Source organism: Rhinopithecus roxellana, chromosome 12, assembly GCF_007565055.1.
Source record: "Rhinopithecus roxellana isolate Shanxi Qingling chromosome 12, ASM756505v1, whole genome shotgun sequence".
Taxonomy (NCBI): Eukaryota; Metazoa; Chordata; class Mammalia; order Primates; family Cercopithecidae; genus Rhinopithecus; species Rhinopithecus roxellana.
The window spans coordinates 51,074,738-51,101,507 of NC_044560.1; the positions used below are offsets into that span (position 1 = coordinate 51,074,738).

The 26,770-nt window shown below is 40.4% G+C and overlaps 1 protein-coding gene across 2 annotated transcripts in view; it reads left to right on the forward strand.

Moving 5' to 3' along the window:
• DAB1 (DAB adaptor protein 1) overlaps positions 1-26,770 on the forward strand; it is a 1,267,144-nt gene that overhangs the window by 421,160 nt on the left and 819,214 nt on the right. The gene's annotated exons all lie outside the window — the stretch shown is intronic.

Consider the following 26,770-nt stretch of genomic DNA (forward strand, 5'->3'; position numbering starts at 1 on the left):
CAGACCCAGAGACTGTCTACCATATTGTTTCCCTGGCATCTGGCACAGTGCTTGTCACCTGGCAAGAAGCTCTCAATAAATGTTTGTTGGATGAATAAATGAATCCTATCAACTGGAAATATTATTACTCCAAAGAAACCATTGATTGAATGTTTACTGCCTAGCAAGCATTTTGTGCATTATCTCTTTACAGAATAATAGCAGTCTTGTAAGGTAGGCGGCATTCTTCTCATCTTATGCAGATGAGAAAACTGAAGCCCTGTGAGCTGAAGATCAGAAAACAAATACGAAACAGCCAAAATCAAAGCTATGTTCTCTGAGGTTTAAAACTACAAAACACTTTTGACTACCTACCACTAAAATTGTTTTATTATTTTTATACTTCATTTTTCTTAAGCGAGCTTCTTACATTTTTAATACAATTGTTAGTTAACAATCAGACACTGTCTCGTAATTCACTTTTAAATTTTTCATAATGCACCTTGGCAAGAGAAGAATCAGCCTCAGCTCAGATGCTGTAAGTGAACCTCTGCCTGTCAGTTAAGGCTGTAATCCAAACAAGGTGAATGCTTGATGGGAGGGGGTTGGGAAAAATTAAACATTTATTGAATTATCTAAAAGAGTGCTCTACTAGGCTTTCTTAAAATGTGCTTTCAAGGTGATGGATTAACTGAAATCAAATTATTGAATTCAGAAGCTATTCATTAAGAGGGAATTTGAGGAAACCAGAATGCATTTTATAATATTACCACCAGAGCTGCCTATGGAATGAAAGTTATGTATTCTTAGGTGATATTGAAATCACTGGTTTGTCATCTTTTCCTCTCAGTCTTTTTTCTAAGAGTGTAAAAACTTATAATTTACAACTTCTGATATAATTAGAAAGTTAATTAGTTTTTCTCAGATTCCACCTGCTTTATTTTAACCACAATTTTCTTAGCCCATCCTCCTCTTTATCTGGATTGTCATTTATGTCAAAAGTAGGATACATTTTTCTTTTTGTCTATCCTTGCTGTCAATTGAAATCTAAGACTCAATACATTAGCCAGGTCAGTCTCTGCATGCATACACGGCTGCATCCATTTTTCTTGTCTCATTTTTTTTTTCCTTGACTTGATTCCGATACTTCAATCAACCAGTTTTTGTTGAGCATATAATATGTGGTATCACTGGAACAGGGGAAAAGCCAGAACACAAAGAAAAAAAAAAAAAAATGAAAGCCCACTGTCAGTCCCCAAGATTACTGCGGCAGACGTGCGGTGGGAGATAAGATAAAAATGTATCAAAAGGAAAACTGTATGGTGCTGTGGAAAAAGCAGGAGTTTTAAAATCAAATGTCCACAGATTTACCATTTATAAGCAGTGAGAACTTCAGAAAAGTTTTAAACCTCTCTGAACCTCAGCTCTCTTCTCTGTAAGATGTGGATGATTGGCCGGGCGCCATGGCGCACGCCTGTAATCCCAGCACTATGGGAGGCTGAGGCAGGCAGATCACGATGTCAGGAGATCGAGACCACCCTGGTTAACGCGGTGAAATCCCGTCTCTACTAAAACTACAAAAAATTATCCGGGCGTGGTGGCGGGCGCCTGTAGTCCCAGCTACTTAGGAGGCTGAGACAGGAGAATGGCGTGAACCCGGGAGGCGGAGCTTGCAATGAGCCGAGATCGCGCCACTGCACCCCAGCCTGGGCCACAGAGCTAGACTCCGTCTCAGAAACAAAAACAAACAAACAAAAAACGATGGGGATGATCATGTCAACATCATTGGAGTGTTTTTTTTGTTGTTGTTGTTTTTTGTTTTTTTTTTTGAGATGGAGTCTCGCTCTGTGGCCCGGGCTGGAGTGCAGTGGCCGGATCTCAGCTCACTGCAAGCTCCGCCTCCCGGGTTCACGCCGTTCTCCTGCCTCAGCCTCCCAAGTAGCTGGGATTACAGGCGCCCGCCACCTCGCCCGGCTAGTTTTTTGTATTTTTTTAGTAGAGACGGGGTTTCACCGTGTTCACCAGGATGGTCTCGATCTCCTGACCTCGTGATCCGCCCGTCTCAGCCTCCCAAAGTGCTGGGATTACAGGCCTGAGCCACCGCGCCCGGCCGTTGGAGTGTTTTAACAAATAATAAAGTAATGTAAGTGCGGGGCCTAGCATAGGACCTGGAGCAAGGTAAGCTCTCAAGGATTGTCGGTGGCACTGGAGCTTTCCTGCTCTTTCCTTGCCCCCATCCTAGTGCCACCTTTATGATACCTATAGGCAGGCCAAAGGGAGTACAGAAGGAAGTAGCCTTTGTGTGTTCCAGATAAGTCACGAAAGGTGGAAGACATGACTCTTAAACTGGACCTTGAAATACTAATAAAATAATAGTTATTCTCCCCATTATCATTATAGGAGGAGGAAAAAGAGGAATAGCTACTAATTATGGAATACGAAGTATTGCCTGGCACTCCTGACACTGTGTTAAATTCTTCACCATCTTCCATAATTTATTTTTCCCCACAACATTTGATGAGGTGGATGTTATTGTTATTCTCATCTTGAATATTGAGAAATAGGTCCAGAAAGTTTAATTGTCCAAGGTCACAGAATGACTAAGTAGTAAAGCTGGGATTGCAGAAAAGGAATGTTGACTACAAAGCTAGAATTGAGCCTAGGCACAGATACTAACATGTGTAATTGACTTCTTTCTTCCTGACCAATGGGTCCTAGTTGATTTTCTATAGTACAGGATCCCTTTAACAATGGCTGAACTGTTCTTCATTTTGATATGTGTTTGATGTCCTACAGGAGAAGGGCAGGTTATAAAGGGGAAACAGGCATAAATGTTAAATAAAAAAAAGGGAATCAAAAACTGGATCTGGCCTTTGGCAGCATTAATTTTTCTCCCAGTAACTTATCTAAGATTTAGCTAGTCTTATATTAAACAATAAAGAGTTACCATAGCAACCTCATTGCCATGTAATAACATTCACATCCTTCCCAACCGTAAAATCAAAGCCAGAGAGGCAAATAGAAACCATCAAATTACCAAATACCCATCTTCTTCATCTCTTTTTCCTTTGTAGAATGATTATTGATTACTTTCTTTATTGTAGGTCAGTGACACTATTGCTAATTTTTTCCCCTTCCCCCTGTCTCTTGGTCTCTATGTGAATAAGAAGAAATGGGAGAGGAGCACATGGCAAGTGCCTCCAGTCCTCAGAGTGGCAGAGCACTTCCTATTCTAGGAGGGCAAAGCTTGAGTCAGTGCCATCTCCTGCCAGCTGCTGCCAATATTGCTCTGGGGGCATTTATATCTCTTGCTGGCTGCAGAATGCTTGATTAACCCTGTGCACTTGCCACATCTGCTCCGATGCCTGTTTGCTGTATCTCTTCACCTTCTGGCAGGAATTCGCTGTCCATGTTGGAGCCCTGGGAGGCAGTGTCTGCAGCAGATGTTCCATCCATGGTGCACAGAGTGGGGCAACTTGCTGCCCCTCCCCACTATCTCTGCATACCTGCTGCTGCTTTCTCTCTCTCTTCCTTTTGGATAATTCCTAGTTTTCCTGCAAGATTCAGGTCAGGTATTACCTCCATCACGAAGCCTTCCCTAATGTTCTCAGCATGGATGAGATGCTCCTCCTCTGATATTCTACAGGTCCTGTTTATTCCTCTTCCACAGCAGTGCTCACACTGTATCACAAGGATGTACTCATATCCTGCTCATCATTACATGTAAACTACTGGAGATAACTCTCTACATACATATATCACATCTCCTAATATGCAAAGCACACAGTAGGCACTCAATAAACATCACACACCCCACTTCTTTGGCAGTGGATGGCATGAAACTGTTTATTGGCACTAACCTATGGATAGTTAATCAGACTGATTGGTTCTCTGTTTCCTTCTTCTGAGGTTTTTACATGTGAATAAAAGTAGATGGACTGAGAAGCAAGTTTGGTTTATCTGCTGTACCCTAGCAAACCACATCTTTTTAATTTCATGCACCAACGGAATGACACACCACACCTGTTACAGTGGGACAGCTTGCTACGTTGTATAACTCAAAATGCTGATGCAGCTGGGCTTGCAAAATTATTCTGGGGGAGTGGAATCAGATCCAGGAGATCAGAAATGGTACCAAGTCTCCTGAGATGGTGTTTCTTTACCCTTTCCTCATGACTTCATCCTCTTGTGGGACCTGACCTGAACAACATTCACACATTAACTCAATGAAGGACAATTACACCTTTACTATACACCGGGTCCCAGCAGCAAAATGCCTAATAAGAAAATTTATCTTATTTGAGATCATGTAGTCATTTATTCAATCAACAAATGTTCATTGAGGACCTCAATACTTGTTTGTAGAATAAATGAGTGAATGAATGAAGAATTAAGGGTCTGTCCACTCTTCAGTCTAGTTTCTGCCCTGCTACCAGATCTATTATTCTAAAACCCACTCAAGTCACCTTCCTCCTGCCCTTAACACCTGTGATGATTCTTCAACTTTTATAGAATAAAGTCCAGAGATCTAAACTCAGTGAGGCATTCACATGCTTTGACAATATGGCTTCAATTCCTACTATAGCCCTGTGTGCCTTCTTCTATACAGTCTTGCCTCCTCTGATGTTCTCACTTGTTCTCTACTGGAAAGTAACTATCCTGAAGCGTCATATTCTTGAATTTGAGGGCTTACGAAATAAGTTCCTCTTGGACATCCAAAATCTGCTGTTTCAAGCTGGATGATCATCTTCAAAGATGGTAAAGATGTTAGAGCTTTCCTTCTGAGCAAGCTAGGGGCCCTAAACTCTGACTCGGTCTGGGGTCACCAGGAGCCAGGGCTTTGTTCCACAGTGGGAATGAAGTTGACTATAAAATTGTAAGGATCTTCAATGAAACTGGGTCAACCTTTTCATGTTACTTCTGAGAAAGCTGAGACCCAGGGTATGAAGTAGCTTGTCTGAAGCCATGACATTAAATCACTACATGGGCACTAACACCCAGTCTAGGCATTTCCCAGTTTATCCTGATCAATATCCAGTATCCTCATGGGAAGCACTCCCCCAAGGCCACTCATCAGTGCAGTCTGGGATCACTCACGTCTTTCTCCATGCAGGTCACCTGTCAGCTCTTTCTCCTAACTGTGGGGTTGTGAATCTCTCCAGGAAACTTTAGTGCTCCTCTGCCCATCTGCTGCTGGAATCTCTGAAGCTCGACAAAACAGACTGTCTGCTGGCTAGTGCTCTGGATGAATGCCATAAATATTAGCTGCAGGCAATGAATGACTGACACAGGGAATAAATATTTGTTTTCTCTGAGAGGCTACACTATGGTGTTGGTTAAGAGGCATATCCCACTGTTGGCTTTGGGCAAAATTGCTACTGAAAATGTGACATGTATCAGTCTGTGTGCATGTTACTGGTGAGGTCAAATATAAATCCTGTGCTGAGAATGTCTGTGTTGTGTTACACTCTGGTCAGTAATGAAGCTCTCAGGCTCTCCTGTAAACACATTATGAGGTAACATGTCTTAGATACCCATTTCTCTAAATCACACCCTGGAAGAAGAATTAGTCAAATTTCAAAAGCAATCCGCCATCGTTCATATCCCAAGAACAAAATATAGTATGTCTGTGTGCTGGGCAAATCTCTGACTATTACCCTACAGTGTGACCACATTCACAGCACATAATGTGAACCCCCACCCTCAGCCACAATAAGCACTTGTGGGTGAGCAAATGCTATGGATGCTGGGACCAAACCACCTAGCTTCAAATCCCAGCTTGGCCACTCACTGGCTGTGTGATTTTTGACAAGTGGCTTAAACTTCCTGCCTTCAGCTCATTCTATAACATGGAGATTATAGTAACATCTACCTCATGGGATGGTTGAATAGACTAAATGAATTGACATAAATGCTTAGAACTGTGCTGGCCACCTAGCAAGTGGCATATATATATTAACCATGATTATTATCATCAGCAGCACATTATTACACTTATCCTTCTCAAAAGACATTCACCAGCTGGTTGGACAGCAGGATATGGTAAAACGAACATGGGCTTCCTAATCAGACAGGTCTAGGGTAAAATCTCAGCTTTGCTATTTGCTAGCTGGTAAGGCCTTAGGCAAGTTTGACCTCTTTGAGTCTCTGCTTCCTCATCCATAAAGTGCACTTAGCATTCCCTCTCTCAGTGTTATTGTATTAGACGACATAAGCCTCATGAGGTTCCCAGAGAATGGGGGACCCAAAAATGGCAGTTACCCTCCCTTTGTGTCAGGGCCAGTTTCCTTTTATACATCAATTCCTGGCAAGTCATCTACCCAACAATTGGGATGAAGTTAATGCTATGCACCAGACACTCTGCTAGATGCTGGAGATACAAAAATGAATTATGTACTCACACCTGAGGAAGCTGGTAGTCTTGTCCACATCCTGCTTGATTATCTATTTCTTTCTAGAAATGCAGAATTTTTTCTCCTGTATTCCATAGATGCGTAACCTGCTTCATCTTCTCCAGAAGACCCTTCCTTACTTTTTGCACGAAAAACGTTACATTTATGGTGTCCAATGTACCATCGATTCCCCTTCCTCCTCCTTAGTGTTCAACCTCCTCAATCATAACCTTTTCTTCCAACTCAGGTTTAGAATCCCTTCCACTTGATTAAAATGTGGTTTTTATTCTTTTCTTTTCTTTTTAAAAATTTTTTCAGCTGGGCACGGTGGCTCACACCTGTAATCCCAGCACTTTGGGAGTTCAAGGTGGGCGGATCACAAGGTCAGGAGTTTGAGACCAGCCTGGCCAACATAGTGAAACCCCGTCTCTACTAAAAATACAAAAATTAGCCGGGTGTGGTGGCACATGACTATAATCCCAGCTACTCAGGAGGCTGAGGCAGGAGAATTGCTTGAACCCGGGAGGCAGAGGTTGCAGTGAGCCAAGATCGTGCCATTGCACTCCAGCCTGGGTGACAGAGTGAGACTACATCTCAAAAAAAAAAAAAAAAAAAAAAGAAAGAAAGAAAGAAAGAAAGAAAGAAAGAAAGAAAGAAAGAAAGAAAGAAAGAAAAGAAACAAAAAATTTTTCCTATATTATTTTCTTCATTTTATCTAAGAAATCTAAAGGGTTCTTTCTTTTCTCTTGGGAGCCTCTACCTCAATACACTCAAAGCCTACCTATTCTTCAAAATCTGGTTTGAAAAAAGGAATATAAATATCTGACTAATTTTTTATATTGATTCCATGTTGAAATGGTAATAATTTAGATTTACTGGTCTAAAAGTATATTATTAAAATTAATTTTATCTTTTTCTTTTTACTTTTTAAATGTAGCTACTAGAAAATGTAAACTTACATATGTGGCTGACATATTTCTGTTGGATGGTGCTGATCTAGAGTAACATCAGTAACCTTCTTAAGTCAGAATAGGACAATATTAAATATTTTATCTGGACTTTCATGCAATCACCTTATGAGTAGAGTGATAATACTGCTAAGTTTGCCCAGGTCAGTCCCACTTTATGTCTATTGTACAAGGGTAACTTATTAGTAGTGACCCCTTTTACTATTAAAAGAGCCCTGGTTGAAATAAGTTCTGAGTAAAGATACATCTGGAGCTCTTGGGTTACTCTGCAGATTCTTCTCTCAGAAGAACCAGTGATCCCCCTAACCAGTGTGGCCATGGCAAGGGTCTCAGCTCTGTCCAGAGAGACCCTCTTCTCTGTGGTCTTGAAAGTTATCTGCCTGCCCTATCAGCACTCCTTTGGATAGAAGAAACACTTCCTACTTGGAATCTCAACTTGAAATAGTCTTCCATTTATGATTACCATGGACAGCATGATACTTCCTGTCCAACACTATGAAACGTTTATCTGAAAAATAATTCTAGGTTGAATTCACAGGTATTACCCTTTAATTCACTCATGATATGTTTTGTGTACATTGTATATATAAACTACAAAAATGGTCAGATACGTACTGCACCTACTGTTGGCCGTTCCACTTCCCAGTTCTGCCACCTGAAGGAAGCCTGCAGCCTAGTGAGCTAGGGACGGAGACGAGATATAGCCCTTGATGAACCTCAGGCTCTTCACCTCCAAGCAGATTTGAGGATAAGTTCTACCTCACAGAAATCGTGAACATTTAATAAGATCATAGTTATTAATTAAGTCCTCATCAGAGTACCATGCACATGCAGGGCCTCAGTTAACACTTTTTCTCTTGCCCTTTCCTACAGGCAAATTCACTTTCTAAAAAAACGGAAGAAGGTGAAGATTATTTTGATTTTTTAACTTATTATGGAAAGCCTGCTGGCATTTCTGCCTCTTCCTTGGCTCTTGGTGCAAAGTAGCCTCGGCCTTATTAGAGTATTTTGCATCTAACCTGTGGGGTGCGTTCCATCAAGTGAGGAAAGACTTCCTCAAATATTCTCTTAGTCAATATAGTATCCATAATACCTCCAGGTAAGCCTGATAACCCAGGGAGCTGCCTAAGGAATCTGTTCCTTTGGGTAGTCTGTGGCTCCCAAATGGTTGTGAAAGTTGTATTTAAACCTATAATGGGAAAGGGAGAAATTCCACTTAATGCATAAGCTGCTACCGCTATCATAGCTGTGACAAATGGACAACTGACAGTGTAGATCCTGCCAATTACAGAGCTGCTCATTGCCTCTGCTTTTGATAAACATCAGTCATTACAGGGGCTGGAGAAGCTGTGTTTCCCAGTCATTTGGGAAGGGTGCTTTTTATTATTATTATTCCCTCTATCTCTTCCTTATTGAGTATACCTTCTGGCATCGGCCATACGTGCTGGCTGCATCATTAGGTGCTGAAACTTCACATCTTAATTCTGTGTGAGAGGTTTTCTCTGGGGGCGATGGTGCATCTGTGGAAAAAGAACCTGAGTATACAATGAAGGTGATATGTTAGAGGATGTTGATGGTATATTTAAGGAAACAGCTGTCCAGAAACGCTTTTCTTTTTGGGGGGTGGGTGAAAGGGAGAAGAGTAAGAACTGGCTTGGTTTGGTTGTCCAGAGACTAATGTGGAAAGTGTTGGCCAGGCTTAGAGGTTTGCTAAGGAAAAGCTGTAAAGTACTTAACTCGAGCAGAAAAGAACATGGATTTAGGATGTGGAATAATTTGCGGAACTTATGTTCTCTTTATGTCTGAGAGGTTCATAAGCTATTGAGCAATATCAGCAATTCCCACTTTCTTTTGGATGCCTCTTAATATTACTTAATACTCTTTTTGACAGAAAGGGGACTACACCAGGATGAAATTATGGTTTAATTTTTTAATATAATTCCTTGTGAAACAAAAAGATGCCTGTGTTCCGTAGCTGGATAGATGTATGGCAAATAGGGGAAAGGCAAGCTGTGTAACATCAGGACTAGTTTCTATAGCAACAAAAATGTCAGCCATCCTTTTGGCTGATCCTATTAATCTGGAGTAGAAGCAATGATACTGACACATTCGAAATGTATTTAAACCAGAAGGTGAAAATATAACCCAGCTGTAGATTTTAAATAGAGGTAGAGTTAGGCACCAGTATGATAGGACTTTGAAATAGCTATGATGTAAAAGAAAGTAAGAAATTCTCAAATGCAGCTTCTGGATTTAATTTTTTTTTTAAAGTGACTAAGCTTTTCACCAGAAGTTAATTTAAATCTTCTTGGACCCAACTATGAAAGAAGGAAAAGGGGAAGTTTTAATCAGTGTGTACTATTCAGGGCTGGGCTGTCTTTTCAGTAGTGTTGGCTCAGAGGAAACACTTGACATTAATTGTCTTTAAGATGGTGAAATGTGTAACTTTGAGAAGCTCCTGACAATTGTGCACCTTCTCAGCAAGGAAACAGTGGGTTTCTGAGAGAAGGAATCCGGTCTTTGGCCCAAGCATCATGTGGCTGGTTTCTGCTCTTTTAACTACAGCAGGGCTAGTTTGACGCCTGTGAACAGTCACTGGTTTCTGTTAATGGAGGTAATTGTCTTGGCCCTGTGTACTTTGCACAGCTGCTCTTAAGACCAAATGAGATAATGGATGTGGAAATACTTCAAAAGAAGCCTAAAGTGCTATAGGGATGTAAAGGATTATTATTATTATTAAGGAACTGCCAAAGAAATACTCTTTTCTAAATAGCATGAGTTGCAGACAGAGTTTAGGAGTTGAGTTATAAATTCTAAAATCTGGGTCAGCAATTTGAGTTTTTTTTCTCCTAGGGAGACTATAAAGCTATTATTCTGTGCTATTCCCCTTTGGTGCTTCTTTTTACTTTCGGATTATTTAAATAGCTAAATATTTTCTCACTTTTCAAAGCAGCATGACAGTTCCCAGTATATTTTGCTGTGGGAGCACAAAATAAATGGGAATGCAGATCCATGTCATTATGATAAAACATCATCTTTTCATCTTTATCTTAGAATTTCAGACTCCTCAGGAAAGATGACCGCCTCTCTTTATGGAAAATGAATTTGCCAGCAAAGAAATCTCTCTCTTAACTTGTTCCTGATTCTCCGTTTCCAAAAGCATAAAGGAAAATTAGGTCTACCTACTATCATTAATTTCTTGATATTAAAACTGTTTTCATTTCCTCCACCCACTCCTTAAATCTCTAAAAATGACTGTGAAACAACAGAACAGAACGGAGACAGAAACCAGCAAGGAAAATTAAAAGAGCACATACTGTTTGATTAACCAGGATATCCTCCGTAAAGGAACAGAATCTGTTTTTAGAAATGAGTAGCAAAAGGTCTGGATGTTTCTACCCCTGTCTGGATGCACTTTCTTATATTTCAGAAATAATTAACACACACAAAGCAAAGGAGATGCTTTCAGCTGCACCTTGAAATAAAATCTTTCTACACAAACTGCAGCTGGGGATATGTTGCTGTCATCTGGAAGCCCTGCTTCATGACTGATGATCTGGGAGGTTCCCCAAATCTCAGACTTTGTCTACATCCATCAGTCATGTAGTCAAATATGTATATAGCACTATGCTAGGCTCATGGGGATAGAAGAAGGGAGGGTAAAAGAGCATAATAACTAGAGAGTTTTAAAAATATTTACTAAATTTCGGGCACCAAGTTGCTATCTTTCTGTTAGTTCATAAAATTAAAGTAAAATTAACTTCATAGACTTGTGTAATTGAAGAGGCTAGTTGATTAGTTAGAATGAACAGATTTCAAAATTCCTGTTTGTCTTTCAGCACTCAGCTCTTCCATGAAGGTTTCCTAATTGCCCCATTAACCATATGTATATACACACACGCACATTATATACAAATAAATATTATGTATATATATAAAATGTAGTTATTAGCAGACTTGATTTAGTAATCAGCTAAATATTCAAGTTTAAGCTATATCACATACTAGCTGGGTGACTCTGGGCAACTTTTGTGACTTCCATTTCAACTGCTGTAAAATGAAGAGCAATAGAACCCAATGCACAGGGTTTCACAAGCATTAAATAAGAAAATGTATGTAAGGTGCTTAGCCAAATGGGTAACACATACTAAGAATCCAGTAACTATTATTAATAATAATTATAATTGTTAGCATTACTGTCAATATTATCTAGTATTTTGACCCATCCATTTTATTTCATTTATAAAACAAAGAAACATATTTTACTACCAAGTGAAAGGTATAATAAGTATCTTCATGTCTCTGATGCTTGCCTCTTCTAGGGAGGACTTAGAGGTAGAGATATATTTAGGGATATGGGGTGTTAGAAGTGTAGTGAGACTCAGAGTTTGAGAAGGACTTGGCGGTGGAGGAATGCATGTCTGTTGCACATATTCCTTTGTGTTTTAAGGCAGCATTTCTATATCTTACTCAATCATTTTGTTATTTCTATTTTCAAATGCCTTGCCCATGTCTTGACATGTACTGACCATCATTATAACACTCCTCACACTCCATAGTATTATCTAGCTCTCTTTCTCTAACTGTTATCTTGTGATCAATAAAAAGCAGAAATTATATATGGTTCTTTTTCAACTTACCCATCTAAATATCAAGTACTATTCCAGGGAGTTTAGGAGATGAGTATTTGTTGGGTGAATAAATAGACAGAGTAATTTTTAAAAAACTGAATAAAAGTCCTTATTTTTAAAAATTTCTAAGGAAGCATTGAAGTCCTCCCTAAGACAGTGTGATAATGAGTAAATATTGCTGCCTCTATGCTTTGAGCTGGCCAGTTTGCAGCTAGGCAGAAGAATAAGCCCTTGAAACCTTTTGGAATATGAGCTCTGTCCTTGGGTGAGCAGTGACATTTTTCTGGGCTTGAGGAAAGCACAGACTTAGATGCTCTGAGAGGGTATGAATGGATGACCTCTCACAGTATACCAGCCCTATTATGGGTAGGAAACAGGCCCCTTTGCAGCTCTTGCCCTCATTTCTGATTCACATACTCAAATCAATAATTTTGAGTGGGGCTGCCAGAAGAAGAGCCAGTGTTGCCTGACACTGAGTGTTGCCTGAGGAGCCCTCCACCCTTGGCTGCCAAGAAGTGTGACCTGCTCACTCAACGTTGGCAGCCTGAGCTGAAGGCCCCAGGCAGCTCCTCCTGAAGGCCAGAACAGAAAATGTCTTCCAGAGCTGCAGGGGGATGGGGATGGAGAGATGAGGATGCTCGTGATGTCTGAACCTTCATGGGCAACTGGCCATAGCCTGGACCTGACATCTGAAGCAATCAGAAGAATGCTTCTAGCATTGTCTATTTTCATTCTAAAACCATCTTCTTCCTTTTATGCACTTGGTCCAGGAAGGAATCTCCACATTACCAATGCTTTGGATCTTTGCCTCCTCTCTTTGAATGATCCATCTCAATGCCAACCTCCCTCCAATTACTGGTTTCTGCCAATTACAATGATAAATATAATAATCATAGTAACTAATACTTGTCTAATATCTATTATGTGGCTGGCACAATTTAAGTGCTTTGCCCCTCTTTATTCATTCAGTCTTCCCCACATGTTAAGGAAACTGAGGCACAAGGCAAAATATGTGATGACTAGAGAGAAATTCAGGTATAGCTGAGTAAGCCTATGACGATTGGGTCAGAAATGGCATAATAGAATTATGAGATAATTTCGTCTTGAGGGATAAGGAACAGAATGAGAAGGGGACATGCCATTGCAGAAGGACATAGATATGTTAAGGATTCTTTTGTTTACTGCTCATGGTTAGCGCGGTGCCTGGTACATAAGAGGCATATGGTAATCCTAGGTTGAAATGAATCAAATAACATATTTGTGTGAACATTGCAAATTTTGAAAAATGAAGTGGTAGGCCAGAGGTAGGAGTGATAGCTTGGTATTATCATTTTCAGAAGAAGTGGATGAGTGATGAAGGCTTTTATAAAAGTGAGAGTAAATTTTATGACTGCAACTCACAGATTTCTCACAATAATGACTTCTCCATTAAATGTCCTCCTAATCCACAGTGGCTGATGAATAGACCCTCGAAACAGAAAGTTCTCAGGAAAGTCTATGGGAGTAGCAACATATCAGAGCAGATGAATGCAATGTGTCATCAAAAATTGCAGGAGTCAAAAGGAAGATGGGACTGTTTGCCTGGACTGTGTTTGAAAGCCAGATAATGAATGATGATCCCAGCTATGTGTTGTCATCCATATTATCTGTGTGTTGTTCTATCCATATTAGCCATAGCTTTAGTCACTCGTAACTTAGCTGGCTTTGAAGAAAGAACATAACTAGAGGAAGGTGTTGGGGTGAACCTGCAAGAGCACCTCACTGGGAGTCATGACGGCTGAATGGCATAGTGAGATGGAACCTTAGAGATCACCTAGTCAAAAGAAATCTTAAGGTAGAGCCGAAATCAGTGAAACGGGTGAAAGCAATGAACAGACTCCTTTAGTGGTGTAAATCTTCATCATTTGGCAGACAAGGCCTTCTCACTGTTTATGGATCCCCCAGAGCACACACATATATGGAGAGCATTACTTTGAGTTCAGTACCCTCCCTTTACCAGTGAGGGAAACATTGGCACACAGCAGAGAAACGGCTCCCTCAATATCATCCAGAAGGCCAGTGGCAAAGTCTGAGCCCAACAGGGATCCAGAAATCTTGACTCTGCTTTTGTTTGAGAAATATTTATTGAACAGCTACTATGTTAAGGACACTGCCAGGCTGGAGGCTACATTAAAAGATCATGTTCCTCTTCTTAAGATGTTTGGAGACAATTGCAAAAACCATTTTAATTCAGTGCAAAAAAGTGCAAAATTAGAGATATGTACGTATTACGGTTTACCCAGACATCACAAATTCAGACGTTTTGGGGGTCAAGCAGGTAGCATGCTGAGAATAAGCCATAGTGGCAGCTGAAGAAATCAGAATATGCATGTTTGTTGAGTGCATTCTGTTCTTTTTTTTTTTTTAGTTGAAAATATGGAGGAAGGAAAACAAAATACATTTATGATTTCTGGACAACTAGTTTGCTCCCTTGGGTATCTCTCTTTACATTTTACAAATCTCTTTCATATTTCAAGACTTAAATTTACAGTAACAAATGCATTTAGCATCACAATTTAGTACCTACATACAGATATGTAAGCGAAAAATGAATTTTACAAAACTGTACTTACTATGGGTGAGCTACTTCCCATTCAAGTCCAGTCCAGTCCAGTTCATTCTATGTGATTCCATTCCAATTAGATTTTGTTTGGAAAATTGTAGTTTTGGCCTGGCGCGGTGGCTCACGCCTGTAATCCCAGCACTTTGGGAGTCCAAGGCAGGCAGATCACAAGGTCAGGAGATCGAGACCATCCTGGCTAACATGGTGAAACCCCATCTCTACTAAAAACACAAAAAATTAACCGGGAGTGGTGGCGGGCGCCTGTAGTCCCAGCTACTCGGGAGGTTGAGGCCAGAGAATGGCGTGAACCCAGGAGGTGGAGCTTGCAGTGAGCCAAGATCACGTCACTGCACTCCAGCCTGGGAGACAGAGCGAGATTCTGTCTCAAAAAAAAAAAAATAGTTTTAATTCAGGAAACTGATTTCCAGACCCACAAATGGTTCCTGAATCAGAGTTTGTAAACTCCTACTACAGCATCGTAGCCTCAAACAGCCCTGTGAGCTACGTAGGTCGTGTTTGCCATTCCCATTTTAGGTATGAGAACAGACTCTCAGGGCACTAAGCAGTTTGCTCACGCTCATACAATGAATGAGTGGCAGGCCTGGACTGGAAACACAGTTTCCTGATGCCTGGTCCATGTGGTCCTTCAAGGAAACCTCACAGCCCTGACAGACTAGAAGACACTAATGAGAGCAGGTTCCAACTCAGACTCAAATCTTGATTTTGCATTGCCCTTGATAACAGGAAGTTCTTCATCCTGGCATTTATTTCTTGTCTCCACCTATTTGTTGGAATTGTCTCTTCTTGGGCTATGGAATAGCCTTCCAAGAAGGAAACAAATTTAAATACAAACTCGATAGCTCATACATGCTCTTTGCAGTGCCCTGTGTGCAGTTTGAGAAATCCCAGCAAGCCGTTTTCCTGATGTTTTTGTGCTATTTCTTGACCCTGAGAGAGTGGCAAATGAATATATATGTTTTCTAGAAATTTCAGGCAGTTGCCGTCATGGTGCTGGCTGAAGGAGGCTTCTTGAGCCCATACGTAAACCCTGCTGCTGCTGTTTTCCTGCAAGTTTAATAAGGCCAGGGCCATAATTGTAAATATTTAAAAACTCCATGTGTGGCCAGATGGATTCATTATAGACTATATCTGTGCTTAGATTCATATTTTCCAGTTCAGCGCTGGAAATGTCACATAGAGAGACACACGGGGTTCAGGATCAGCTCTGCATCTAAATGCCAAAGGTAAAACACTCATTTGTGTCCTCGCCTCCAATTTTTCTAACAGTTCTCCTTATTTAGCCTTGCCCACACATAGACGGGAGCCTGATGAAAAAATAACAGATATAAATTGTGCTTTAGTCATTGGCTGTTTATCTTAAGAAGAGAAACTTGTTTCCAGTCTGCCTGATAATTGTACCTCCAAAAAGTTCACTGAGAAAGTGAAAGAATGGGATAACCCAGAGTGAAAAGAGACAAAAATATTTATTTTCTTTCATTAGACAATGGGAAGAGGGTGCTGATCCTTTCATTTTTCTAAGTTGTGGACTTTATTGTTTATTGAGTTTGACATCTGCTACCTAAACAGTCTATGAGTTATCTATAAGGCTTTGATGCAATGAATTCCCATATTTGACTCTCTACAGAGGGTGGAGAGCTGCAGCGGATGGGGCTTGTGGAAAGAAACTCTAGTCTTCTCCTCATTTAGTTATTCCTCCATTGTTTCATTCAATAAATATTTATTCTGTGCTTTTCATCTAACAGATCCTACGCAGCATACTCACTTCAACATCAACTCTATCTGAAATGTCTCCTATGAACTAAACATGACTTACACATCCCCCTTCTGTGTTCCCATGGGTTAGTGCAATGAAAGCACTTGCCACATTGTGAGATAATTGCTAGATTTACACATCTGCCTGTTCCTCTGTTGTGAGCTCCTTGAAGGCAGGGACTGTGTCTTAATTTGTCTTTGTGTCCCAATACAATGCACAGTGTTTACCACACAAAATGATCTCAATGTTTGAGATCTTTGAAAATATGATGATGAATGAGTCTTTGCTCAGGAGGAGTAAGGTACATATTATCATCAGAATTTAGCCTTGCAATCTAAAACATATACAAGTGTTCTATATTGGTTCTTAAGAATTGATTATCATTTGCCATTCCTTTAGTTATTCAAGGTAAAGAAAGGCTTCCATGTTATTTCATATTTCACCTGAACATAATGCTTTTCTCTTTGCACTCTCTCATTGCTATGTCAAGTGCTTCCCTGTTAGACATCTGTATTATAGGTACATGTAAGCATGTCTTTGGGTAGGATACATAATGATATATATGATATACATGCATATGTATAAGTGTGTATATTTATATGTGTGTGTATTCACCATAAACACGTATATAATGTGTGATATGATCCTTTAAAAGACTAGCTTGAAGACTGAGTTTTATACATGTGGTAGTGTAGACCACACGCCAGAGCAGCAGTTGAAACAATCCATCTAGACTCACTAAGGATATGGCCACAAGGAGAAATTCACATTCTCTTTCAGCCTCTGTTTCTTCATCTGTAAAATAGGGATTGTGAAAGCTGTCAAGCCTTCCTCTAAGGGGTTAGTATGAATCTCAAGTGAGCTAAAACAGGAAAACCTTTTGCTGATTGAATCTATGTAAAGAATTAGAAAATATTAAATGAGCCATGTTTATGACAAGATTGCATTTACCAATGCCATTTACTGTTTGTGAATCTGAATGAGAAAAAACACACTTTCAGAGAGGTTCCTGGCACAGGACTGCAGTTTTGAGAGTAGTGCTGGCACTGCTGAATGTATTCCTGCGTGTTTGGCAGCTGCAGAGCCCACTTGTCAAATTCCTTGGGATCTGTTCCCTTGCTAACCCTGACCTCTATCTGTGGCCTCCCCTTTCTTTGCCTCCACTGTTGGCACGCATGCACATATCTTCACTCAAGGGAAGCATATAAGTCTACATTTTAGGGTCATTTCTAAGTGGTCTGTGGCCCCTTCTTTGTCTCTGAGTCTCCCCCTGCCTTTTTTCTTTCTTTTTTCTTTCTTTCTTGTTTTTTGGTTTGTTTGGTTGGTTGGTTGGTTGGTTTTTTTTGCAATGAATCCCAGGGTGTGTGGTTTTTCAGGGACTTGGGCAGCTGGAAAGGAGACTTCTTGAGAGCTGCTTCCAGAAGAAAGACCATGAACTCTTCCCTTTGGAATATGCTAATCTTTAGTTTATGCAGGGATTTTGTCTTTTTATACTGGCACCTTCTCCATGAGGCTACTTCATGGGATGTGTCCCATTCCATCAACAAATAAAACTAAAAGCAGGATACCTTTGCCATTCAGAAGAGGAAATTCTATTTCCTAAATTTAAACAGGAGAGGTGTAGGCTTCAGAGGCTAGGTGGGAACCAATATTATTCTTTACATGGTGACACAAGACTCTTTAAAAATGTTCCTCTGCCTGAAGCCCTTTGGTGACTTCCTACTGACCATCTCCTCTATAGGCTAAGTTCCTCACTAGGCCCTGTAGAACTTTACATATTCTATCCCTGCTCTGCGAACAGCCTTGTCAACAGTCACACCCACATGGTTTGGGTTACCTAGAGCCTCAATTTTTCCATTCATCCACTAGTTTTGTTTCTTTTCAACACATTCCTTGAGCACATACTATGGGCTAGACAACTGTGTGGGGCACTAGGGATGCAGCAGGTAGCAAGATCATGCCCATGATAGCAAGGACTTGGTGGTAGGCTAAATAATGGTTCCTGAACATACTCAGTTATTAATCCCCAAAACTTGTGCATGTTACTGTATTTGTCCATTCTCGCATTGCTATAAAGAAAAACCTGAGACTGGGTAAATTATAAAGAAAATCGATTTAATTGGCTCATTGTTTCACAGGCTGTACCAGAAGCATGATGGTACAACTGCTCAACTTTTTGGGAGGCCTCAGCAAACTTAGAATCATGGCAGAAGGCAAAGGGGAAGTCAGAACTTTGCATGGCTGGAGCAGGAAGAAGAGGAGATGCGGGGGAGGTGCTACAGACTTTTAAACAACCAGATCTCAGGAGAACTCACTGTCACAAGAATAGCACCAAGGGGGATGGTGTTAAACCATTCTGGAGAAACCACCCCCATGATCAAATCACCTCCCAGCAGCCCCCACTTTCAACATTGGGGATTACAATTTGACATGAGATTTGGGTGGGGACACAGATTCAAACCATATCAGTTATCTAATAGGGCAAAAGACACTTTGCAGATGTGATTAAGTTAAGGATCTTACAATAGGAAGATTATCCTGGATTATCAGGTGGGCCTTAAATGCAATAGCAAGTGTCCTTACAAATTAGAAACAAGGGGAGATTTGATAGAAGAAAAAGGGAAGGCAATGTGACCATGGAAGAGAGATTGGAATGATGTGGCCAGAGCCAAGAAATGCTGGCAACTGCTAGAAGCTGGAAGAGGCAAAAGCCAGATTCTCCCTAGAGCTTCAAGAAGGAAATAGTCCTACTAACACTGTGAGTTTAGCCCTGTAAGACTCAGGTCAGACCTATGGCCTACAGGACTGTAAAAGAGTAACTTTCTGTTGCTTTAAGCCACTAAATGATGATAATTTGTTATAGCAGCAATAGGAAGCTAATAGAGACCTTAGGCCTCGTTGCAAGCAGTCAACTTCAGTATGAGAAGTCTTACTTTTAGGGAAGTACAGGACTTTTGGGAGATGCAAAGTGAGGAAACATATCTTGGTATTGGGCCATTGGTGAAGGCTTTTTGGAGGGTATGACATCTCAGCTGCACCCTGACAGCTGAGGACGAGTTGTTAATCAAATGAAAGAGGTAAGGCCAGGTCATATGGTCATATGTAGAGCAAGATTTATGTACAAAGTGCACCTCACCGCTTCACACCTTTATGCCTCTCACCTGCTAGTTTCTTTTCCCTTTTCCTCCCTGCCCTCCCAACCTACTCCCACACAAATACACACACACAGTTATTTCGCATATGCACACTTCCTAGTTTGTTCACTTGGCTAATTTTTATTCATTATTCAAGATTGCTCCCACGTCCCCTCTATAGAAAAACCTTCCTCTTCTCTCCCTCCATTGCCCCGTGCCAGCCTCCTCTGTCTCCCAGGCAGAGTTCATCAACAGGTAATAGGCCCTCTTCTCTTAAGAAGCCCCCCTTCTTAATGATACGGCTCTGAATCATAGAAATGATGTAATGATTTGTTAGAAAAATCCCTAAGCAGAACTGAATGCCAGCCTCAGCTACTGCCTTTTTCTCCCTCTCCCCTCATGAATCTAAAAGGTTGGGGGAGAGAAGGTTTTAACAGAGATACTCTTATGGCAGTGGCAACTGAGTTAGAAACTCATTAGGGAAGGTTTTCTGGTCTCCCAGCAAATCCCTGAAGGCTGCTGTGTTAGGATCCTTGGTACAGGTGCTGTGCAACAGGAAATTTGGAAAGCCCTAGTAACACTTTCTGATTAGCTGGATCTTCTGGGTCAGATGGGGTTTTATCTTGGTTGCTGCTAGAATGCTTTAAGATCTTTCCAGGAGGAGAAGCACAGTAGGAAACATGGATGTTCTGGTTGTATTTGACATGTAAGAGTAAGAAGTCAGGTCAATTATCTCTTTCTCCTTCCTTCCACCTAGAATAAAAGACAACAACAGTGTGATCATAGATTTTTGTTTTCCATTTTTCAACTGGTTGCTATGGTGTCATGTGGGGAGAACACATCTGCAACTCACAGTGTTTTGTATCAGGAGGCGACTGCCCTCAATTAATTATTCATGCTTTCATTAGGAGCAATAATGAGAAATAGTTTAAATGACAGGTTTCTCAGATTACCAAGAACCCTAAAATATTTATTTATCCTTTGCTTAGCAAATCTTTTTAAGGTAAAGGGAGTACTAACTTTGAAATCAGAAAGATCTTAGTTTCAATCCCAGTCACTTAATAGCTATGTTTTAATGTAACATTTACTTTACTTCTTTGAGCATCAGTTTCCTTGTCTAAAATAGGGATAATGATACCTGCCTCTGGGAAATGCCTACGGTTAAAGATAGTGATGATAAAGTATTTAACACAGTGCCTGATACAATAGTTGGCTCAGTGTAGCTGTTCAATTAATAGTATTTCTTAGTGATAGGAAAGCTATAATGAACAAGGTGTTATTCTGATCTGGTTTAACTTAATTCACAGTTAGTCATCCTGTTGATTTTGAATGATGCTTTTCTGCTCTTGAGTATGAAACTTTTACTTGGAGATACAATTGCCAATATGCAAATGGTCATGTATCTATATATGGAATATATTCATCACAGTTATGAAATTTGAGGGCATTAAATTGCATTTATTAAATATATCAAATGCTTCTCTGTTTGTAGGTTAGTATTTTCCAAGGAGCTTCTGTGATTCTGTTTAGCTCCCAAAATCTGTGAAGCAGCATCTGTCCTTGAGAACACTATGTTCCATTATGTTCACTGGAAAACAGAAAGGTTACACCTTCTCCGAAAGCTCACACAGAGTTGCAACCTAGTTCACAAGCAGCTGAGTTCAGCAAAGGATAAATGACATGAAAACCTGCTCATGTTATATGATGAGGCATAAGTGATTCTATGACTTCTTTGTCCCTAAATAATTGGAGTAGAATCAAATGAGATAATGCATGTGAAAGCATTTTGAAAACTAAAGTTTTCATTATAATGGATCATTATTATTCTAATTACTACTAATATGAAGAACCTAATATAGCATGGACCAATTATCAAAATAAGAGTATTTCTAAAGTTGTGAACATTTGGTACTTAGTTTTACACTGTTTTGCTTTGTTCTGTAATTGTTTCATACATTTTAATCTTACCATTCTACCCCAAGTAAATTCTGGGTATGAACATTTACTCATTCAGTACAATTCATTATTTCAAAGCCATTTTCTGAATGCTTACCATGTGCCAAGCACAGAGCTATGTAGTATAGCCAACTGGGTGAATCAGATGCTTTTCCTACCCTCACTAAGCTTTCTCTCTGGTGGAGGAAGCTATCAATTGAGGGTTGACTAGAATACAAGGTACCGAGTGCTCTGAGAAGCTCAGGGGCCCTGAGAGCACAGAGGGTGGATTAGGGCTAAGATTCAAAGAATAGTTACAGTTAACCAGAGAAAACTAGAGGAGTTTTTTCTAAGGAGAGAAAACAGCATGTGAAAAGGCTCAGGTGTGTGTGTGTGTGTATGTGTGCATGTGCATGTGTGTGTGTGTGTGTGTGAGAGAGAGAGAGAGAGAGAGAGAGTCAGAGACAGAGAGGGAGAATATAATACAGTTGACCCTTGAGCAATGCAGGAAATAGGGGCACTGATCCCCACATAGTTGAAAAACAACATATATCTTTTGACTCCTCCAAAACTTTACTAATAGCCACTTTTGACCAGAAGCATTGCTTATGAACAGTCTAATAACAAACACATCTTTTGAGTGGTATATGTATTATGTACTGTATTTTTAGGATAAAGTAAGCTAGAGAAAAGAAAATGTTATGAAGAATATCATAAGGAAGAGAAAACATATTGACTATTAAGTGGAAATGGATCATTATAAAGATCTGCATCCTCATTATCACGTTAAATAGGCTGAGGGAGGAGGAGAAAGAAGAGGGTTGGTTTTGCTGTCTGAAGGGTGGCTGAGGCGGAATAGATGACGGATGTGAAAGGCAAGGTGGGAGAGGCGGGCACACTCAGTGTAACTTTTATTGAAAAACAATTTTTAATATAAATTGTGGGTATAAATGGATCCACACAATTTGAATTTATGTTGTTCAAAGGTCAACTATGCATTCATAGGACTACAATAATTCAGCATAGAAGACAGGATATGACGAGGCAGTATTTGGGATGAAGCTGGAGAAGTTTTAATTATCTATTGCTGCAAAACAGGTTAACCAAAATCTTGGTGACATAAAACAATAAGAAAACGATTTAATTGCTCATGCTGCTTTAATTTGGTCAGGGGCCTGGGGGAAAGTTGTCTCTGTTCCGAGTGATACTGACCTACGCTGCATAGTCACAGGGCAACACTGTGACTTTTCTGCTCTTGAGTATGAAACTTTCACTTGGAGATACAATTGCCAATTGTATCTGCCCTGTTCCATTGATCAAACCAAGTAATAGGGCCCTCCCAGATCAAAGGTAAAGGGAAATAAGGTCTACAGGGGCAGAGTAAGTATACAGAGATGGAAGGAATTATTAGTCGCTATGATTTTCCAGACAGTCCACTACAGAAGTGTAAACGTGGAGAATGGACTGGAGAAGGTGGAGCCAGCCCCGAAAGGCCAGTTAGGAGCTAGTGCTATCGTCTGGGGAGCACTGAGAGAATTGACTGTGATCATGGCAGTAGGGGAGAGCACACATAGGTTCATTCATTCATTTATTCCCTCAACAAACATTTACTGAGTGACTACTATATGCAGGTGTGCTAAGAATTCAGCAACAGACAAAACAAACAAAATCCCTGTCCTCCTGGAGCTTACCTTGTAGTGGGGGAAACAGAAAGTAAACATGGTAAGTATATAAAACATGTTTTAAAGAATAAAAACAATGGAGAGAAGGGAGGTGGGACATATTAGGGAATGTGTTAGTTTTTGGCAAAGTGCCCAAAGAATGCTTTACTGAATAAAGAGGTAAAGGAGTTAAGGAAATACGTCATGTGGGCGACTGGGGGAAGACTATTCCAGGTAGATGGAAGAACAAGCAAAAATGTTTTATATTCATTTTCTAGGGATGCCATAACAAAGTACCACAAACCAGGCAGCTTAAACAACAGAAATGTCTTGTCTCACAGGTCTGGAGGCTAGATGTTTGAGATCAAAGTGTCAATAGGGTTGGTTTATTTTGAGGGCAATGAGGAGAGAATCTGTTCCAGGCCTTCCCCCTAGCTTCTGGGGTTTGTGGCCAGTCGTTGCCTTGGTTTGAAGACATGTCACCCCGATCCCTGCCTTCATCTTCACAGACCATGCTTCCTTGTGTGCATGTCACTGTGTCCAGATGCCCCCTTTTCACAGGGACATCAGTCTCATTAGATGAGGTTCTATCCTAATGACCTCATTTTAACTTGATTACCTATGTAAAGGCCCTATCCCCAAATATGGTCGCATTCTAGGTACTAGGGGTTAGGACTCCAATTTATAATTTTGGAGGAACACAATTCAACTCATAACAGGCCCTAAAGTATGAATAGATCAGGCAGATAAAGCTGAAAGGAGGCCACATGACTAAGTAGAGTGAACAAAGGAAAGAGTACATGGAGACAAGTTCACAAAGATAATGGGGCCCAGAATGAGTTATAGGAAGAATGGCAGCTTTTCCTCTGTGAAGTGGGAAGCCATTGGAGTATTGAGGCACAGGAATGACATCACTTGTCTTCTATTTTTCTAAGTTCGCATTACCTAATTTGTTAGGAGTAGACTGAAAGAGGGTAAGGGAAAATGGAGGGACATAGTGAGAAGGTGCCTCAGTAATTTAGAGGAGAAATAATGATGGTTGAACCAAAGTAACAACAGCAGAGTTGGTGAAAAATGGTCAGATTCTGGGTGTAAGGATTAGTTGATGAATCAGATAAGGGACTAAGCATAAAGGAGGATTTCAAGGTTCAGGACCTGAGCAATGGAAAGGTGGAGTTGCCATAAGCTCCAGGTGTAAGGAAATATATGAAGAACTCAGTCATGGGCATGTTAAGTATGAAATGCCTGTTGGATATCCAAATGGTGATGTCAGGACACAGCTGGATATGCAAGACTATATTTCCAGAAACAGTCCAGACTAGGGGTATAAATTTGGAAGACATCAATACGTTAATGATATTTGAAGACATACAACACAGAATTATCTATAACAGTAAGTTACCTTTGCTGAGATTTTCTATGCAAAACAAAAGTTTGTACTCCTCCCTCACAGCATTAAGTAAGAATCAACTGAAAATAACGTGGAGAAAAGCCCAGAAAACTGCAAAGCAGGATCCAAATGTGAGGGATTCATATAAAGATCTCTCAATAAATGCTCATTATGTGGGCTAAATTTTAAATTAGTGAAACCTTGGTGACTATCCTGTGAATTTCTGCCCCTTGTTGATCTCTCCTAATGGCTGGGCTTCATTTCCAAGCACCTTGAAATCCTTATGTATTTCTTAAGGAAAGTCCATGCCTCTTGCAGACAGATACAACAGCTTCATAATCCTTGCCCATCCAGAGTTCAGAAATGGTTCCGAGAAAGTCTGTAGCAGCATGTAGAGGGTTAATCCTTCGCCAGTGGGGATGTGCAAACCAGGAGCCATTCTAAATCTCAATACCACATGCTGCCTTAGGGATCATCATGTACTAAAGCCCAAGATAAAAAGGCCTGACAAAGATTATTGACGGTTTACCTTTTAATGAGCAGCTTGGATTGATTCTGTTCCCCTCTGGGATAGCTTTCTCTGTCCTTCCTCCACCCGAGAGGCTGTGGGGAACAACAACAACAAAAAATACAGATCTCCAATTTGAATAATTGCAAGGATCTGCTTTCTAGCAAATAAAGTTTCCACAGGTGAGAAATGGCTCATAGCTTTAAAAATATATATTTAGAATTGTTATGATTATCATGATGATTATATTAAACACTAACAGTACACTGGATATTTTCGAAGAGTCTGGTTGCATCTAATTGGATATTCCTTGCAATTTCCCTCTGGGTAGGTCAGCAGTGTTAACTCTTAATCATCCAAAGCAATTAAATGCATGCAATTCTAACCTATGCACCAAAGGCTGCTGAATTGTTAATATAGTTATAATAGTGGGGCCAGACATAAGGGTGCAGCTTAGGAGGAAGAGACTGGCAAGCAATTCTGTGAACTCTTACACGTCTACTTTGGAGAGGGAAATCATGTATCTGCAAATGGTAATGGGTAGAAATTCAGGAAATATTGAACCCCCGGCTCATCCCAGTGTGCTTCTCTCTGGATTTAATTTCCCCTTTGCAGAGGGCCAGAGCTCCATCCAGACCACTGAGCCATTTGCCAAGCTCCAAAAAAGGCCTTCATGTCACCCCTTGTGGTTCCTAGAAGTGATTGGTGGTAAGAAGGATCAAAGAAGAAAAGAAGGAAGTTTGAGATAATCTTTTGGATAATTTTAATATGTTGTGATTCTAAGAAAGCAGTTAAGTTCCATACCAGCTTTACCACCTCCCAACCATGAATCTCACACTAACCCTGATTTTCAGCCCTGAGCCCGCAGTTTTGATCCATTGTAAAAATGGAAGGGGGAATGTCTGTAATACATATTTTTGATAGTTATGTTCTATGACCTCAAACTTACAATTCCAAACCATATCACAATGCCGGTAACCAGACTTTTTATTAGAACCCATAGGAGACACATATTTTACGTTTTGACTCAGCTCATATATTTACAGCTGAAACATAGAACAACAATCACCTTTTTTACATGCAGTACATTCTGATATAATCTGTTCTATTCCATTTTTTGTAAAAAAAAAAAAAAATAACCATCACAATTAAATTGATGAGTTATAATACACAGTTTGAAAAACACTGAGCTAGGAAAAAGCAAGGAAGTCTCTGGCGTATGGTCTCAAAAATCAGTGACACATAGTTAGAGTAGCTTATCTCAAGAGAAAACAGAGCCATGCCAAGTGAGAGCTTCACAAAGACTTTCTTCCTGTAGCTTTCTTCAAGGTCTAGTTCTAGATCCAGAGAACAAGTCTAATGCACTAAAACTGACATTGAAGGGGTCACAGGATTTCACCATGGGCTCTTAATTTTGGTCAGACCCTGGATTTTTTGGTCAGTGACCTGGATTTTCCCAGATCGTCTGACAACCATTTAAATCTTAGATCTGGTACCAGATTGCTGGGTATTTGTTGTTTGTCCCTCCATATATGCAATGTACCCTTCTGTCCTGCTTTGTGGCAGGAAGACTGCATCAACTTAGGTTGTTTTCCTCTGGCTTCTGTATGGGTTCCCCAATGGTAGGCACCAGCAGAGGAAAAGAACATAGGAGAAAAGAGGTCAGAAACCCTATGTTCTTAGCTCCCCACTAACAGGTTATGGGTTGATAGTTGCTGTGTCACATCCCGTGCAGTGTAGCTTCCTATAGTTACAGCCACGACTACAGTCCACTCTAGGTTATGGCAACTTTCCTT